The sequence below is a fragment of the Tursiops truncatus genome, chromosome 3, assembly GCF_011762595.2.
Source record: "Tursiops truncatus isolate mTurTru1 chromosome 3, mTurTru1.mat.Y, whole genome shotgun sequence".
NCBI lineage: Eukaryota > Metazoa > Chordata > Mammalia > Artiodactyla > Delphinidae > Tursiops > Tursiops truncatus.
Window position 1 is genome coordinate 123,696,553 of NC_047036.1, and position 18,401 is coordinate 123,714,953.

Consider the following 18,401-nt stretch of genomic DNA (forward strand, 5'->3'; position numbering starts at 1 on the left):
TAAATAAACTAGGAAACCTCTTAATAATACCTCTGTCCATCAATCATTCACCTTGTGCTTGAACGTAAGCACTTATGGAGGACACAGGATCTGGGCTGAAGCCAAGAAAAAGTAAAGTCAATACTTTCATTTATTGGACTGACTAATTAGCCCTGCAGTATACCACATTCTATGCCTTTTTAGATGTATGGCTTAGATTTCGTGAACTTTTTGCCAAACTTAACGACACACACAAACATACACACACACACACACACACACACACACACACTTATACACAGTGAAAGAGAAAAATGATAAAAAGCTAATATTGCTTTATTACCTTGGGAAGCATTTATTAGGACACAGGACTGATGGAAAATGTGATGGACAGTCACAGAGTCAAAAACATATTTACAGCTGGAAGGGTCCTTCTTGTAGAAAACTAGCCCAAGACTTTCCTTTTACTTAAAAGGAAATAAAGAGTTTAAAAGATTTGCTAGGCTTTTACAGGTTTCTGCTTCAGTGGCATTTGACTACACAGAGAGAGAGGGTTTATAGATTATTTAATATAGAGGGTGGAGTACTGATAATCACAGCTCAAAAAGGAAAAACACCAAAATGAAGGCAGGTGGATCAGAATCAATACTCTCATTAAATACTCAGTTACCTTTCCCCCTCTGGACTTACGTTTTCCCTCACTTTCTGGGTTACCTTTTTATGTACTAAATACAGAAAAAATAATCATGAAAGAGTCCCTTGACTGTAACTGGAATCAATGTATCTAACACGTTTTCCAATACTTGCTGTGCATGTGGCCTCATTACATTCACATGCCAAGAAAGGTTCAAAGGGAAAAAAAAAAACTGTAGGAAGCCATTCATAATTTCCTCGACAGGATTTAACAGCCATTCCTTACTCCAGTCTTACACTCTGTTTTCTAATACATCCCAAGTGATAAAACTTCAAGTATATTAAAATTCAGAGCACAGCAAACTATTCATGCTGCTAAGTGATTAATGTTTATGTTCTTCTGTTTTGCTTTATATTAAAAATTCACAGTCTGCATTATTCTCTGAAAAAGGGTTGGATTCCATATCACTATAACATTCCTTTATAACTCTAAGGCCAGGCAGGTTACAATGCCCCTCCCCCACTTTCAGGTGAGGAAACTCAATCTTTAATCATCATGAATTTACTCTATTTCTTCATTTATGTGCCTTGATGGATGTTTCTCAGTTTTCTTGTATAGATTTTCACATGTGTGATACCCAATTTGCAGATGTTCTTATGTTCTGATAGAGGTCTCTGTGTCTCTTGGCATAATTTTAGCGCCTAAATGCTTACTGCTTACTATACCTTTGGGATTGAGTCTTACTCATCTTTGTATGCTCCCCACTCTCTACTCCTCCACACATACACCTTAGAAGAACACATCGTAGATGTCAGAATTATTTTTAAACATCATTTTCCTTTGCATTAAAATCAGGGCCACAAATTCGAAGAATACTAATTTGCATTTGGTTTGAAGACTATATTAAAGACCTAATTCAAAATGTTTAAATGTATCCCTAGTTTCTAATTGAACAGGTTCACCAGGTGATGTTATGAAGAGAAAAATCTAACTTTGGTTAGTAATTCACCTAAGAAATAAGATATTTGAATTATCTTACAACTCATCAATTAGATGGGTTTGGTCAGATAGTGTTAAAATATACGACCTAATGTACAGTATTACAATGTGTAACATAAATCAACAGGAAATAGTCACTAAAAAGTTGTTCACATCCTGTTTTTATTTCTTCAGTAAAGATCAAATACAATTCAGCTAAAATAAGACTCTATATCTTGATTGCAAATGTTAAGGTATTCTTTGTTTTTTGTGGGGTTTTTTTGAGTCTATGTCTTTGGTAGCTGAATGGGAAAGCCATACCATTACAATGTTTGCCAGGTTTTACTGTTAACTCTTGTTTATAGACCTGTTTCCTTTACTACTTATAAGCCTTTTGAGAATAAGGCCCTGATCTTTATCCCATATACCTAGTAATATAAAGACAAGTACTTAGGAAACATTCAGTAAATCATTTGTTAGCTGGTTGAACATTTCTGTCTTAGTTTCCTCAACTAAAGTTGTAAGAAGGGGGTACAACAGTACCTATGACCAAGGTGTTATGCTTATAAAGTGTTCAGAACTTCACAGGGCACGCAGCAGGTACTTATTCAGTACTGCTCCCCTGCACAACTCTGGGAAGTGTTATTCACAGTGCTCCCTGGGGCTGTGCAACTCCAGACCCCACCCTCAAAGCATGAACTTCCATTAGCATCATCATCATTACAACATCATCATTATTATTAGGCTCAAGAATAGAAAGATTTCACTTCATCTAAACTACAGAGAGGGCAGCGAAAGTGTAAACAGGTCCTTCATGATGGAGATTAAGTGCACCTACTTCTTAAAGGGACAAAGGTGAGAATTTTGAAGAATTTTTGTGCATTTTTCTCTCTCATCATTTAATCCTTGTTTGAGGTCTTCCATGGAAATGAATTATCACTGAATCACACGATGTTAAGCTTGGAGTTTTGTCTGATTCTAACAAACACTGTGAACTAAAACCACTAGAGGCTGATGAAAGTAAGATGATGAATATCCAAGTGAAAATTAAAAAATTTAGTTTTTAAAGAAATTAATATTTTGGTACATAGAATGTCAATTACATCAGATATATCATTGGGTTTTCAAATCATTTTGTGAAAGGATCTTCTTTCTCAAAACTTTAGGAGGACATCCAGTGGGTATCTCTGTGTGTGTGTGTGTGTGTGTGTGTGTGTGTGTGTGTGTGCTTAGAGAGCCTGGACCCTATCCTCCCAGCCTTTCTCTTCTCTCTATGGCTTACCAGGGACACTGTGGTTATCTATGGAAACAAATTTAGAACCTCTGATCCAGAGAGAGCAAAACTTCCATCTTCCAGAAGCCCTACCGAGTCACGCAGATAGTTAAGCTATTTGGATTTGTGGATGACTTAGAAATTTTGATGACCAAATCGTTCTTTCAAAAATATTCACATTTGCTAAATAAATAAATTTTATTTTAGTAAATTTGAAAATCATAAAAAAAATCAATGAAGAAATTTCTCATAAAGTTACCACCCAGAATTAATTGCTGTTAATATTTTGATTTATACTTAATATATATATATATTCATGTAACTTTTTCCATTTTCACAAAATTGGGACTAAATTCCACCTTTTGATTTTTGACCTCTTTTTTTCTAACTTAAAAGACGTATCTTACATATTTTCCTAAGTCACTGAACCTTTTTCTACAACATACTGCTTAGAAAGCTTCATTACATTCTAAGGTTGGCATAGGTCACAATTTATCATATATACATGGAAAGGCAAATCAAGGTTTCAATCTTTTCTCACCCAAACCTACTCTTGTCAAAACTCCTGCTATTCACTATAAGCAAAAAACTGAAACAAAAGAATCTTAAAGTTGCATGAATTTAGAACCATGGAAACTATAAGAGCACAGAAACTGTGCTCTTCATAGCATCAAGTTTGGAATTTGTGCTGCTCAGTCTATTTTGCAATTGAGGATTTTTTTCCAGAAATGAAATTCCTGTAAAACTGCTCTCTGAATCTCTTTAGAAAAAAGAAAATATTCATAGCTTACAGAATTGTGGAAAACACAGCACAAAATGTTTTCTGGGGGTTTTATTGCTTTAAAAAAGTAGGAAGGAAAACTAGGTAATTTTCTTTTATTAAAATATATTTAATACCTATTTAAATGTTTATTTTAAAAAGAGAATCCCAGATTACATTGTACAAATATATGTAACTCACAAATGATCTCCTAAGAGTTATTAAAACACAAAATCTCCAAATGGTTTATTTTAGGACTGGGATTTATTCAGCCCCTTATTTCCTTTCTTCACTGGGGAAACTATGGTTATGTGGACTTTGTTCTTGAATGTCAATTTTAACAGTGTTTCTATCCTTTACTTAGCAAGAATTGGGTCTTCATTAATATTTAATAATAATAATAGGGCTTCCCTGGTGGCGCAGTGGTTGAGAGTCCGCCTGCCGATGCAGGGGACATGGGTTCGTGCCCCGGTCCGGGAAGGTCCCACATGCCGCGGAGCGGATGGGCCCGTGAGCCATGGCCGCTGAGCCTGCGCGTCCGGAGCCTGTGCTCCGCAACGGGAGAGGCCACAACAGTGAGAGGCCCACGTACCGCAAAAAAAAAAAAAATAATAATAATAATAATAATAATAACATTAAAAATATATTTGCCTTTCTCTTTATTTAACTTTGGGGAGCACAATCAAGTTTTCACTACAAGAGGGAAGTGGTTTAGTTCATTACTTAAGATGACTTTGGAGTCAGGCAGACTTGAGTTCAGAATCTAGTTCCATCTGTTATCAGTTAGATAATCTTCAGTAAGTATTAAATTGTTGTATGGTAATAAACCTTAGTTGAGCTATACATAAAATAGAGATGCTATGACCTTCTTCAAAGCGTGTTGGTGCATGTATGTAACAACTTTAGGGCAATGCTTGGCATCTAGGAAGGGTACTGAAACAAACATAAACCAACAATGCAACAACAATTAACATTAATGTCAAGTGTGTTTTGAAAGAAATTTCAAAGAGGTTTTTTTAACCTGAATTTGGTCCAAAAAGTAGATTAATGTGCCTCATAATCTCTATTTATTAATGTAAAGATTATTATATTTGGCTCATCAAATGAAACATCTATCTTTAGAGAAGAAAGATAGGATTGAATACTGATTCAAAACCATCCATGTCAACACACATGTTAATAATTGAGGCCAATTAGCTAGAAGCCATCGTGGTCACATCACAAAAACAAAGACTTCTGCTGAAAACAGTGGTGCTATTGAAGTATTCCATCTAAGTGTTACATGTGTTAATATTCTATTTAAATTTGGCCCTTTCTCCTTGTAAAAACAGAAGTTCCTTTTGGACAGGGACCAGGGATAACAACTGGAAGTCTATGAATGCTTTCTATTTTGAGGAACTTCAATTAGGCTTTTGTGGTATTAGTGATGATGGTAATGATACACATGTAGGAACTATTTATTCATCCCCCCCATCCTCCACAACCCCCATCAAAGGTTCTTGGTTTATTTAGTTGTGTCCATATACAGATACACATCCACCAATCATATGTGAAAGGAAGGACTTGGTGAGGATAACCAAGGGACCTAAATTCCCTTAGCACCTGAGTTAGGATTTAGAGTGAAGGTCAGATCATGTCATAATTCTCTGGCTCTGATTCACGTTACTGATGGATCATTCGGTTGTGTGGGGCCACATCTCATAGAACAAATAAATTCTGAAGTAAAGAAACCTCAATTTGAGTTGTATACTTTTCACTTAGTGATTAGGTGATGCTGGATACAGGTAGACAATCTGAACTTTAACCTGAGGTTGATTATAAATGATATAACATAAATTAACATAATGTAATATAATACAATATAACATAATATATAATATCTTCTCTACCTATATGCTTGTGAGATTTAAAGTATCAAAAGTCCTTTGTAACTTGTAAAATAAAGTATTGAACACATTAATTCCTGTGAAAAATGCCTTTGCTTACTAATTATGAAAGAAATAAAACAAATAATTGACGGTGCATAGAGGAAACACCTGAAGCTACAAATTGGTTGAAATGTAATTGTGATTGCCCCCAAATCAGATCAACAGCATTAAATTTCATACAGATAGTTCATTTTTATCAAATGCTCATCTGCTGGGTTAAATTCATTTCAGCTTCCATATTAATGAAACCTGAGTGTTTCTCTAAAGAACAAAAACCATGCTTAGCTGGGAAATAACATGGTATAGTGGAATGAAAATGGGCTAAACAGCAGTCAGAATTCCAACTGTCTCAAGAGCCAAAGAGTTAACGTGAATCCACTGGTGGGGAAGGGGCTTGGGGTGTTGATGTGGCACATGCTGAAGAACACAATACCCACCCAGAGGAATACCTATCACTCAACTCCAGATGTGTCTACCATGAAGAGATGTGGGCCTAGCGATGCCAGATTTTCTTATTTTCTAAGAGGAGGGAGATACCGAGATATTTTTTGAAATGTCAAAATTATAAAATTTTGGACAAAAGAGTGTTTTTTAAAATATTGTGCTGGAAACATATATTTTTGCTTACAAACACTTGACATATGTTTATAAACACTTCCCTGAGCTGGGTCCAGTCCACAAAGCTTCAGGTTTTAACCACTGTGCTATAAAATCAGATAGCTCTTACTTCAGTCTTTGCTCCAAACTCACTAACTGAATGGCTTTGGCTAAGAATTTAACTTACTCAACTTCATTTTCCTCTTGCAAAGTGGGAAGAACAATGCCTCTGTTTGTGAGGACTGAAAAAATGGACATGGGTGAAAACAGTATAAGAAATACATAAGAGGTACTCAAAGAATTTAGCTCTTTTTCTGGATAACTTTGAAAAGTAAGTTGTAAAAGTAAGTTTTCTTTTTATTCTTGTTATATTCAGACCATGTCAGATATTCCTGTTATTAAGAGGGTCAAGGCTGTCTCATTTGTTCCTGGAATAAATTGGTTTACTTGAATTATAAAGGAAACTCGATACTACAGATGTCCTCAATTCTTCTAAAGAATAGAGTCAGCATCAAGTCTGAAAAAAAATTTCAGATTGACCCAAGAGAGAGTGCTTCTTTGCAAAATGTCTCCTGAACAAAATGCTTTTCTACTATTTCATCAGCTACTCTCTGTCATAAAGATCCTTTCGTTAGAAAAACAGCATTTGAGGACATCAAGAATGTGGTTAGCAGTGGCACCACGTGAACTGAGAACAGATCAATTCCGCTTAGATTACAGTTGACTATACAGCCAAAGATCAAAGCAAGATGTTTCAAAGCAAGAAGATTATACAAAATAAATTTAGACAGTTAATGTTTTCAAGCCCTACAAATGTTAGTGAAAGTGCAGAAAGCAAATAGCCAGGGACTGGCTAGAAATATTAATCTTGTCTCTTTACTACCTTCCAGGGGTCTTGGCTAAGCCATTTAGGTTTGATTTCAAAAACTGTAAATAGAGTGAAAAGAGAAAAATATAAAATAATACACCACACTTAAAAGAGATTGGACAATGTGTGTAGCTAAACCTGTCCAGATGAGAGCATTCATGTGAACTGGGCATGTTTAAGCATGCATTTAGAGACTGGGCTCTTTTCAATCTATAGAGGAAAAAAACCTGAAGGTCTACAGTGGTAGAAGAATCAATTTCCCTTGTTGCAGGCTGATATTTTCCTCTCTGTTTCAGAGGGTGACACTGAACCCTGTGGAGCCTGGAATGTGGACAATCTAGCTAAGAAGAGAGCGAGATGGCTAAAATGCTCCTTCTATGTAAAATTAACTAGGAGTAAGGGGGTCCTTGTTAATTCGGTTTTTAAAAGCTAGGGTTTATTTTTAATGATTGCTAATGTTTCAGGCATCTAGCTCAAAATACTATAAATTCTAAACTTTGTAGGCACTTTTATTAAATGAAGTGCTTTTAAAATAAAACTAAGTCATAATTCAAATGTTCTCCTTACTACAACAAAGAATCATATATTCTCTGAAATACAAATTCCCCTTTATGGTTAATTAGCAACCACTTAAATTCCTACTTAAGAGATGCAGGAGACAAAGACTAAGCCTGTGGAGTAGGAGGAATTCCTTCCTGGGGTCTAGGTAACCCTAGCAGAGCAGACAACGGAGAAACTCCAGTAATTCCAGAGTTCCCATTTTCACAATCTGAATTATCTAGGAAATTCGTAAGAAGGCAAGTTTGGGATCTATACTATCTTCAAAACACTTAAGTCCCTTTCTCTGTCTCCTCAGTGCCAATTAGCAGAATTACCATCTTGAGAATTCAGGTGAATTCAGTGTGTTTATTTTTAATATAAATTGGTTATTGTTATATATAAAATTATTGTCTTGCTATTCTTTTAATAGCTTGCTGGTAGAATGACACAATATCCTAGACTTTACAGACTGGGACTCATTTAAAATATTCTGTCTAGCTCTTTTCATCAGTATAATTGCATCTAAAACAAACATTTTTTGTTTTGGAAAATATGTTCAAATTAGGTATATCTGACCTATGAAGAGTTTACAGGCCTTAAATATGGGTCAGTAAGGACTAGAGAAGCCATTCATTTTTGGAAGGTACCTCTCCATGAATGCTTATTTTTGGAAGGTACCTCTCTCCAAGAAATGCTGCACAAGAAAGAGCCAGATAAGGCATGTGGGTGAGAAACACTTGCTTGGTTTACATTTTCATCGTGGTTATACTGGGTAGCATTTTCCAAGGAAACATTTCCAGTTTGGATCAGAAGGCAGGTTGACAATATCACCCTCTTTTCTGAAGCACATGCTCACAAGGCTTTTTTAGAGTCATAATGACCTCAGCAAAATTTCCTTCTTGAAAATAATACCAATGAATTGTTTTCTGACCAGACAGTGTCAGCTAAACTTAGCCAGATTTGGTTTTCCATCTATATTTTAACTGCAGTTGACTCTAGAATTTCAAGCAGTGCAGTGAGTGATCTTGATTTAGATGCCAAACAAAGACAGGGAACAAAGACTTTTTCCTCTTACTTAAATTTCAATGTATCAGCAGGTCAGGCACCTATAGAGATGGCTGTTCCCAATGATTTCAAGATATTTCTTTGTATTTGCCAAGCATACCCCTTCTCCTCCAGGTCACTCTTTTTATATTTGATTTCAAAACTTCCATGAAAGCAAGATTTTTCCTCAATTCATCTTCTGAGTAAGGTTATTGCCTCCATTACTGTTTCAGCCTCATTTTTGGATATAGATATGAAGGAATGATTTATTTATGATTAGAGAATTTAGTAAAGTGGATTTCTAGAATAGCAAAATAGCTTTGAGTGTGTATCATATAATTTGATGCTAATAATAATTAAATTACTAATTTATTTTAATAAGTTATAGTGAATCCAAAGGTATTCCCTTGTCTCATTATTTCTGACTTGCAATTCAGTTTTGAAAGGGAATAAATGAAGCCACAGAAATATTCACAGCCTTTCTTATTTATGTCATAGTATGTAGTGAACAATTTTTAACGATGGATTTTTTTAAATATTGTGATTTGTCATTTAAGAATTTGGCTTTCCTTTATGAACATCCTAAAATCCTGAGAATATCACATATATGAATACAATCATTTTGTTTTCACAGCCAAAGTACAAGAATGAGAGTCACAGTCTGAAGACCTGCTAGAAAACAGAGGTCCTTCAGGGGAGCACCCATTTATTCGTTCAGTCAACCACTGTTTATTGAGCACATATGTCGTGCCAAGGCTTTCGTTATTAATTGACAGTTTCATTTTCTGCCCTCACAGAGTTTACAATCTAGTGAAGGGCAGGGAAGATCAAGTGAGCAAATAAATAGCTCTATAATTACAACTTTGATAAATGCTACAAAGGAAACAGAGGGTATGAAGAGTAATAGTGGAGATATACTTAAGGAAACCTCTTCAAGGAGTTATATTTAAAGCTCAAACTTAAAGTATAAGAAGAATCCAACCATTCATATTTTAAAAAGGGAAGAGTCAGATGACTGGGCTTTCATTTAAAAACTATATACCAGTTTAAGAAACATACAGATGCCAAAAATATATCTTAGTTTAGTCTGAGAAGTCATGTGACAGCTAAGGTATGTTGTTTAAATGTTTTTATGAAGAATTTAAGTTGGTCACTGAGGTTAAGACTACAGGATGCCACTGCTATACTGAGGAAGAATAACATGAATCTGGAAGAGATTTGTTTTTGTTTTTTTAATTGCCGCTCATGCATGCGCCTGGTGAAATTCCTAGCAATTCAAACAGGGATTTCACTGACTTGAGCTTAAAACTCATTCATTATCAGCAGACAAGAGATGACCGAGGTTAATTTAATACCCACTGTGAGATGCAGTGGCAGGTCAGAATAAAAGATCTCCTATTTCCTGAAAATCATGCTTGACTCGCAGCTACTGAAAATCAAGCAGGAGCTACCTGTATTTAAAAGCAAAATGTGAAGACCCCAAAGTGGGGGAAAATATCTTGAGTCATCAAGAAAAATGCACACAGAGATTAAAAATTTACTAGAGACATATTTCATTGACATGGAAAGATGGCCACCTTATATAAAATAAAAAAACTATAAAACAATGCTTAGAGTATGGTCCCATTTATGAAATGGTGTATCTGAGTGTGTTTATACTGGCAGATAGAAAAAAATCTAGAAGGAAATATTTCAAAGTACTAACAGTAATTATTTCTTGATGGTAGGCTTATGGGGGATTTTCTTATACATTTCTGCTTTATCCTTTCTTTTCCAACAATTTGGATATATGTTTCAAATGTAAAATAAGAGAGCCTTTAAAAGAAAATTTAATTGTATTGGTGAATATTGATTTAAAGCAGAATGCCTTTAATATGACAGATGTCACTTGTACTGCAAGCTAATTAATTATAAGGGATACTTCACAAATGTGAAATGATAGTTCAGATGGCATGATTTACTCTTTGGCCAGTGCTGAATTACCAAACAGTTGGACAAAGTACGTGCCTACAGTGTTAGCAAAGAAAGGGAGACATCAAAAAACTACAATATTTTGGAGAAAAGTATTTGATTTTTGATACTTCAGAAAAGTATAAAAGTATTTGTCCAGGAAATATCAGAAAGTTGTTAAACTGATGTACACTTATTTATGAGTTAATATCATTTTAATTTTTAAGAACATGTAGGTAGAGAGATGCTTAGGACATACAGGTAGGAGGTATGGGCTAAGTTTCTTCAAGGTCCAGGACCTATAGAAATTAATTTGGTCCTAAGCACAGGAAAAAAAACTGTGCTACCCCCCAACTTTATGTCATTAAAAATAAAAATAATACTTAGGTATAAAATAAGTGCACATCAGTCCAACAAAGTTCCAAGTTTTCCCCAAATGCTTCATGCTTTTATGAAATATCATGAATCCCAGATTTTCTCCAAAATAATTTTTGTGTCTACCTTGTTTTTGGCTGATAACTGAAGAATGAATTTAATCTATGTGGCAATCCAATATGATCAAAGAACAAATCATATCCAAATAAATGTCCAAATAAAAATGAACTACATTTAATGCAGAGTTTACTATATTTGATATTTTAAAATTCAAATCGGCAAGATAATTTGCTAAATTTTCTAATACGGCAGATTTGAGCTCATGTGAGTTGGAATTAGGGCCCAACTAGGCTATTTACCAAACCCAAACTTGAACAAGTCTAATCTCCCGAGCCTCTTTCCACTAATGTAAAATAATTATGATGACACAAGCTTTACTGGCATGACAGAATTTTGGGGAATATAAGATGACAAATAAAGAACGTAAAATGACTTTAAGAACTACAAAAGATTATATTAAGATAAGGTGTAATGATGGTGCTAATTACAACTATATTGTTTTCGTCATTAACTATTGCACATGTGTATAGCTTATATACCCCCCACAAGGAAATTCTACGTTCCTAGATATGCGAATTGTGCTAGTCATATATGAGCTCTACAAATAGTTGTTTTTCAACTGATTAATTCATCATGTCTGAAAACACATTTTCACTTGGTAAAATAACATTTGGGATGTGCAAACAGGGGGAACTGTAACTGACCTCTCAGAGTAACACCCAAGTATACATCTAGTTTATTTATTTCAGTAAAAAACAATTGAGTAATTTCTGTTAAAACTTCCAAGATAAATTTTGTTTTCTTTTTGGTTCCAACTATGGAAAACAAAGCATTAATCTTTTTATGAAACCATGAAAAATGTAGAAAACAGTTTTGACTCTCCGGCTATTTTCTAAGTTCCCCTGATGGAGACTTGAAGCATGTACATAAGACTGAAATATGTTCTGAAGTCACTTGAAGAAATAAGGAACATCCTATCACAAAGTGAGAAATTAGATAATATGTGTTTTATCCCAATTAAAACAAGTTTTACAAAAGTTTAAATGCCAGTGAAAATGTTTAATATTGCAATAAGAATGGCATTTTCAAGATAGTATTTGAGAAAAAGGTAATTAATTAATTTGCTTGTTGTTAAATAGCGCATTTAAATAATCAAATGTATGTATCTTCCATATATTTTGTTTTTTCTGACATCAAATTGATGGCTCTTGAACTATTGATATTTTGTATCTAGACCCCACTAAACCCCGTTTCATTTTTTAAAATTATCCATACAAAGGGAAAAATGTTAATACGGCTGTTAGGCACCACATTCCATAAAGTTGCTGAGAAAGGAGTCTTATGAAGAGGACAATGTTCAGGTCCCTGCATCCTGACAAGATAACATACACGTTTCTCCAAGCATACGGTCAATTGATTTCTTTAAAAATATTCAGATTCTGTAATTTAGAAGCCCATTACAACATGGAGTCTTACCGTTGCAGGTCTAGCAGTACCTGATGTTAAACAACTAAAGCACACTCTTAAATGGACAATTTACTCTAGAAAAAGCCAGTAAAGTTCTTGAGAAAGAATTTAGCCTGTTCAAAATAAATGCATGTCTATGGCATACTTTTGGAGGTTTTGAAGAAGGATGCACCGCCTTATCTGGTTATCCAGTTGACAGTTCAAATTTCCTATCAGGAAGTTTTACATTGTGTATTTCTAATCTTCATTCTTTCTAATGAAGTTGAAGCCCAGTGACCATATTTTAGGCTCCAAAAAATGTCAGTAAGCAATGTCCAGCTCTTTGAAGTAAATGATCATCATCTCTTAGTTTCACTTCTCCCAATAAAATAATCCTAATTTCCTTATCCTTTCTTAGAGGGTTCAACTTGTAGTCCTTTAAAAACAGTTCACTTTTCTGTGACCCCTCAGCAAAGGTCATATAATCGTCTCAAGTTGTAGGATCAAAAACTAGACCCTTATTTCCATCAGGGTCTGACCACACAGCTGAAACTCACTGCTGAGAGTCAGTTCTATGTCCATGACTCAGAGTGATTTGCCTCTGCTCAAACTGTACCAACTTCACCTATAAAACCACATCCCAATGAAAACTCGAAACAAAGGAAATAAAACAAAGCCCAAGGTAACTGTTTTCAGTGCATGAAATACAATGCAACTGCAACTACAACATGTCTTAATTTTTTAAAGCTTACTGAAACTTTAATTTTTGCCAGTCAAAAGTTATCATTAACGATTCAGGATGCAGAGTGTTATAAAATTTTTGTTATGACATACAAGCCCAGTACCCCTTTCCCTGCTCTACTTTATGTAGTTGTGATAATAAGGCCTATGGTAGCATGACTTGATGGAGCTGTGAATCTATATAATATATGACATGCCATGAGCACATTAAATCCATTCTTCCTATTAAGTTACTGAAGAGCCTTCCCATATATAAACCAAACCGGACATTTATTCTCGGAGAAGTTAAACTATAAACCTGATTCAAATACATGTAAAGATTGTAAATGAAGGGGAGCAGTGTGTAAAATAAAATGCAGGATTAGAACAAACGTTTTTTTTTACATTTAAAAAATGTTTGCCCTGACAATGATATTGTTAGAGAAGAGAGAGATGGATAAAAAATAGTCCATATGATAAATGTAATGTTACTAACACAGTTTTACCTGCAAGGATTTTTCTGGCTTTAATTCAATGAAATTTCTATTATCCTGGGTGGTAATGGAGCCCTGTACCCTACTCATCTCAGGCGTCCTTAGTATCCTGAGTTGCCTTAAAGCTGTGACATAATAAAAGGTCAAGCAGATCACACTAAGCATTTGTGAACTACAATAGCCCCCCATTTTGCCTGCAAGCCACACATTCTCACCCTAAGCTTTGCTCACTCTCTTGTTTCATTTCATTGTATAAGCAGGTTAATTTGGAGATGGCTAAGGTACTTGGGAACACCTAGATTTTCAAAACAGTCCCACTTTCCTACTTAACCACCTAAAGAAGTAGACCCATAACACAACATTTGAGGGAACTGTAAAATGGTGTCTGGATACTGAAGGAATAAGCAGCACTATTAAAAAAATGAATGCATTTCACCTTCCAACTCATCTGTGCTTCCTGGGACACAGGTACAAACATGAAACGCTTGGGGTAGAATTTCAAGAAAACTGATTTGTTTCAACATTCATTTGGCAAGATGCTAGACACAAAATAATACCACAAGCCACCTCCCTTTCCTATCATTGTAAATTCAGGGCTCTCAAATCACCCCCCACAAACCCAATTAAAAATAAAGAAAAGAGGCAGGCTATGAATTCACATCCAGTGCTATGATACAGATTGTCCTAATTGGTCACAATGAAACTAAGGGACAATAACAAGAATAAATCTTGCATTAATCCAAATGAAGCCAATGAATAATAATACAAACCAGAAGCACAGTTTCAAAAATATGCAATTACCTCCAAGCATGCAAGGTCATTTGTAACCCATAAAAATGATTGCAAAGCACACTCTGCATATAAATATGTTTCATAAATGCTAAGTAACGTGTATGTATCATATGCATATCCATAGGGTATCCATTTGTATGTTCACAATCAAATCTATGTACTAAAAATGAAACTCTATCTGGCAAATGGTTTCTCAGCAAGAGTACATCGGAATATGAAATAAAATGCTAAATTCTGGGGCTACCTTTTCTTAGCAATGAGGGAAATAAGCAAAATCACCTTATAATTAGGCCGGAAAGCTTAGGAAGCACCAAATGTGTTTTTGAGGAAGGCCCAACCCTGTATGTGAGAGCCGCAAATTAAATGATTCCCTTCAATAACATCCATTTCTTGTCAGCTCTTTTTCCACCCCCTGATTCTGTTGCTAAGCTTGGAAGGAAAGGAACCAAGTGGCTCAGTCTGCATTCTGAGCCAGTTCAGGATAAAATCACAACACCATTTTTTTTTTTTTTTAACACAAGCAGATGCCTTCTTACTTCTCTCTTCCTGGCAACCTTCCTCTCTCCCATCCCCATCACTGTCTCCACATCTTCCTCTCCTTCTCTGAGGGAGTCATTGTTCAAGTGCAGGCCACAAATGTATACACAGGTCATTTAATAGCCAGCTAAACCAAGAAGATAACCCCGCTCTCTGCTACTTACCATGCTGAGACGCGGAGAAGCTGTTGAAAGGAGGGAGAGATGCAAACTGAATCCATTTTCCTTGTGACCGAGTCGGATGCAGCCTCCGAACCCAACATCAGCAGCGGCTGCTGGGATTTTTTTCCTTCACTCTCTGGTTGGCGACGGTGCGAATAGGAACCACCCTTCCAGCCTCACTAGAGTATCAGCAGTCGAGGCGGCAGAAGCAGCAGCATCACCACAAGGCCTCCTCCCTCTCGGAGGATGGGGTGAGCTCAGAAGCAGCCAGGAACTTGCAGCAGATACCTCCTCTGGCTCCTCCTCTCCTGCCCCCTCCTCCAAAGCCCCACCCCTGCTGCGGTAGAGGCTGCCAGCCCTGGCTGCTGCTGGTTGTCATGGCAACGACCAATGGTAAGCCACCAGACTAAGAGGGAGGCGAGATGGGTGAAAGGAGCTGCAGGGGTTGGAGGGGAGTGAATTTGCGCTGCTGCTCTCTGGGATGCTCTTGGTCTCTCCTACCCTGGACTCCAGGTCTTTAAAAATGGGGTAAGGGTGTATAGCCATGGGAAGAGAATATTTCAATTTTATTGAAGTCTAGACTGAATCATACAAAACAGCTTAGCTATTTTTTCATTTTCTATGGTTTTCCAATAAAATGTATTAAATTTGCAATCAGAAAAAATAATAACAAATATGGAGAAAGTTATATAATGTAATAGGAGATTATTATCACTCCAAATATGTTTGTTCTTTATAGCATCTTTTACTCAAAGCCACTCAAGGTTGTTAACAAGGAAAATGGGTGGCTGGACTTTGCAATTAAAAAAGAGTCTGTTTGATTCCTTGGCACTACTCTGCTTGTTCTTCTCAGGTGAGTCATTGTTTTTCCAGCTCCCCCTCTGAAGAGGATCTGGAGTTGTTTGGCACTCCCCTGTGGAAAAGGAAGTTGGAACAGAGGAATCAGAAATTCCTTGAGCAACCACGGCTCTCAGTTGGTGGATAGTTTCAAACCTTTTTAGTGTCAGACTCCTGGAGTGTTCAATATCCTGCAGGAAATTCCATGATATTTCAAGGATGCCCTTTTGGAGGTCCCAAGTTAGCTGGTGGTCTGGGTGGTGAGTAGGAAAAAAAGGATGTGAAATCAGCAGTGCTGAGTTCTAGATGAATTGTTTCTAACTATACATTATAAATGACACTAGTATTTATCTCAGGCAGTAGTTGTAAAGATTGAATGAGATAATGCACTAAAAGCACTTTGCATGTAGTAAGCATATAATAAATGTTTACTCTTATTGCTATTATTAGTAGTGGTGGTAGTACATTGTAGCCACTTCTTGATCCAAGGGATTGAAGGAATAGAGTGGAAATTTCAGACACGGGAAAAAATTAAGGTGAGAAAACACTTAATACATGATAGCTGTGATGATGATGATGATGAAGAAGAAGATGATGGTGACAATGATGATGATGACAAAAACAGCGAGGCCCTAAGAGATTAAAAGTTCTCTAAAATGTGACAATTAAGGACGTTGTAAGACTTAAAGGAGTTAAATAAATTTCCCAAATCCACACGGCTAATACATGGCAGAGCCAGAATTAAAACTCTGATGCTTCTAACACTAGCATTTGCTCTCCTAACCATTACATTTTCTGCTACTCCTCCATGGAATGGACATACTCTTGTTCTTAATCCATAGGGTTATTTACAGATTCAAATAGGATTAGTACAAATTTCAGAGTCAGACAGCCTGGGCTCGACTGACTTTAGATATGATTTGGGACATGTTAATTAACTTTCCTGAACCTATGTTTCTTCATCTGTGAAATGGAAATAATTGTAGAACCTCATCGTGAGAATCAAATAGGATGATGCATGTAGAGCATGAGCACGATGTCTAGCACAAAGTGCTAGCTAAGATTCTTTGTTACTCATTCTCAAGTAATTAATTTTAAAATGTGAGAGGACATTTTCCTGCTTGGGTTCACACTTAATGTCAGGGCCTTATTCTAGCAAAACTGATTGGAAGGCAATTAGGTGGTTGAGGAAAGGGTTGCAACTCATCCTCCACACTTGGCATTGCCTCCGGGTCCTCTCCAGGGGAGAGCCTGCATCCTGCTCTGTGCAGCTAGGGGCCTCTCCCTCCCCCAGAACCTAGACAGTCAGTCTACACACATTTGCACGTCAGCAGCACGTGAGTGTAGCTGTGTAGCATAAAGGAATGCGTTGTGATAGTCTAGCTTTTGTATTCTCTGTTTCATCTTCTGCTGTCTCCACAAAAATGGTCATGTAAAGTAAGCAGAGATGAAAGCTGCAGGTGGTAGAAACTCAGACGTGCTTAGGTGTTGGAATCCTCTCCACCAGCCTTGTGAGGAAGCCTTTTATCTTGAGCACCAAGAGCTGATTTTGTTGGGGTGAGTGATTCTAGTTTTCTCTCCTCCTATCAACACAGAGGCAATAGGAAGGGAAAAGTGTTTGGTGTTCCCTATTTAAACAATTCCCTAATTTAACCATTCAAATAGTACTCTTCCTTTTTTTTGGAGGGGGGGGCTATATCCATGCAGCACTGTTACCGTTATTTAATAATATTTTCCTTTAGATATTTAATTGTGTGGTATTTATTTTTATTTACTTTAATTATTTGTTATTTATTTACTTTAAAAGGAAATTTGTCTCTGGCTTTGGCAAAACATTAATAAAATTAGGCATGGTAAACAGAATGTTCCCAGAGAAAGGAACTTAATGTAAAACAATATATATATATATTTTTTTAGTTAAACAAAGACTTCAACTTCACTTGTAATAATTCTTAGTTAAAAAAAAGAAAATTTAAAATTTCATTCCTTCTCTCCATTGCCATTTCCTGTTACTGTGCTCTATGTTCCCATGGTATCTATTATGTTTTAATATACTATGTTATTTATTTATACTTTAAAATTTTTATCTGTTTCTCCCCACTAGAATGTTAGCTATGAAAGGGTAGAGATATTTGTTTGTTTGTTTATTTGTAAACAGTACCTGACCCATATTAGATGCTCAATAAATATTTGTTGAATGAACAAACCAGTAAATAAATGAAATATCAAACAACTTCTGCATTGAATCATGGCTAAATAAGTTATTATTATAACATTATTTTTCCAGTTATCTATTTCTGATATTTCTAAAAATTAAAAAGAAATTATAATAATTATCTTTTCAGCATACATGCATATTAGCATAATGTGTATCTATTACATATTTTTTAAGTATATAGTTATTAAAATGGAAATGTTTGCCCATACA

The 18,401-nt window shown here is 35.8% G+C and overlaps 1 protein-coding gene across 1 annotated transcript in view; it reads right to left on the reverse strand.

The window, feature by feature from the left end:
* The window catches only part of JAKMIP2 (janus kinase and microtubule interacting protein 2), a 172,559-nt gene extending 157,190 nt beyond the window's left edge, over positions 1-15,369 (reverse strand). Inside the window, exon 1 of the mRNA XM_019924657.3 lies at positions 15,140-15,369. The gene's annotated coding sequence lies outside the window, so the exon portion shown is untranslated. The remainder of the gene's footprint in view (positions 1-15,139) is intronic.
* Positions 15,370-18,401: the final 3,032 nt, after the last annotated feature.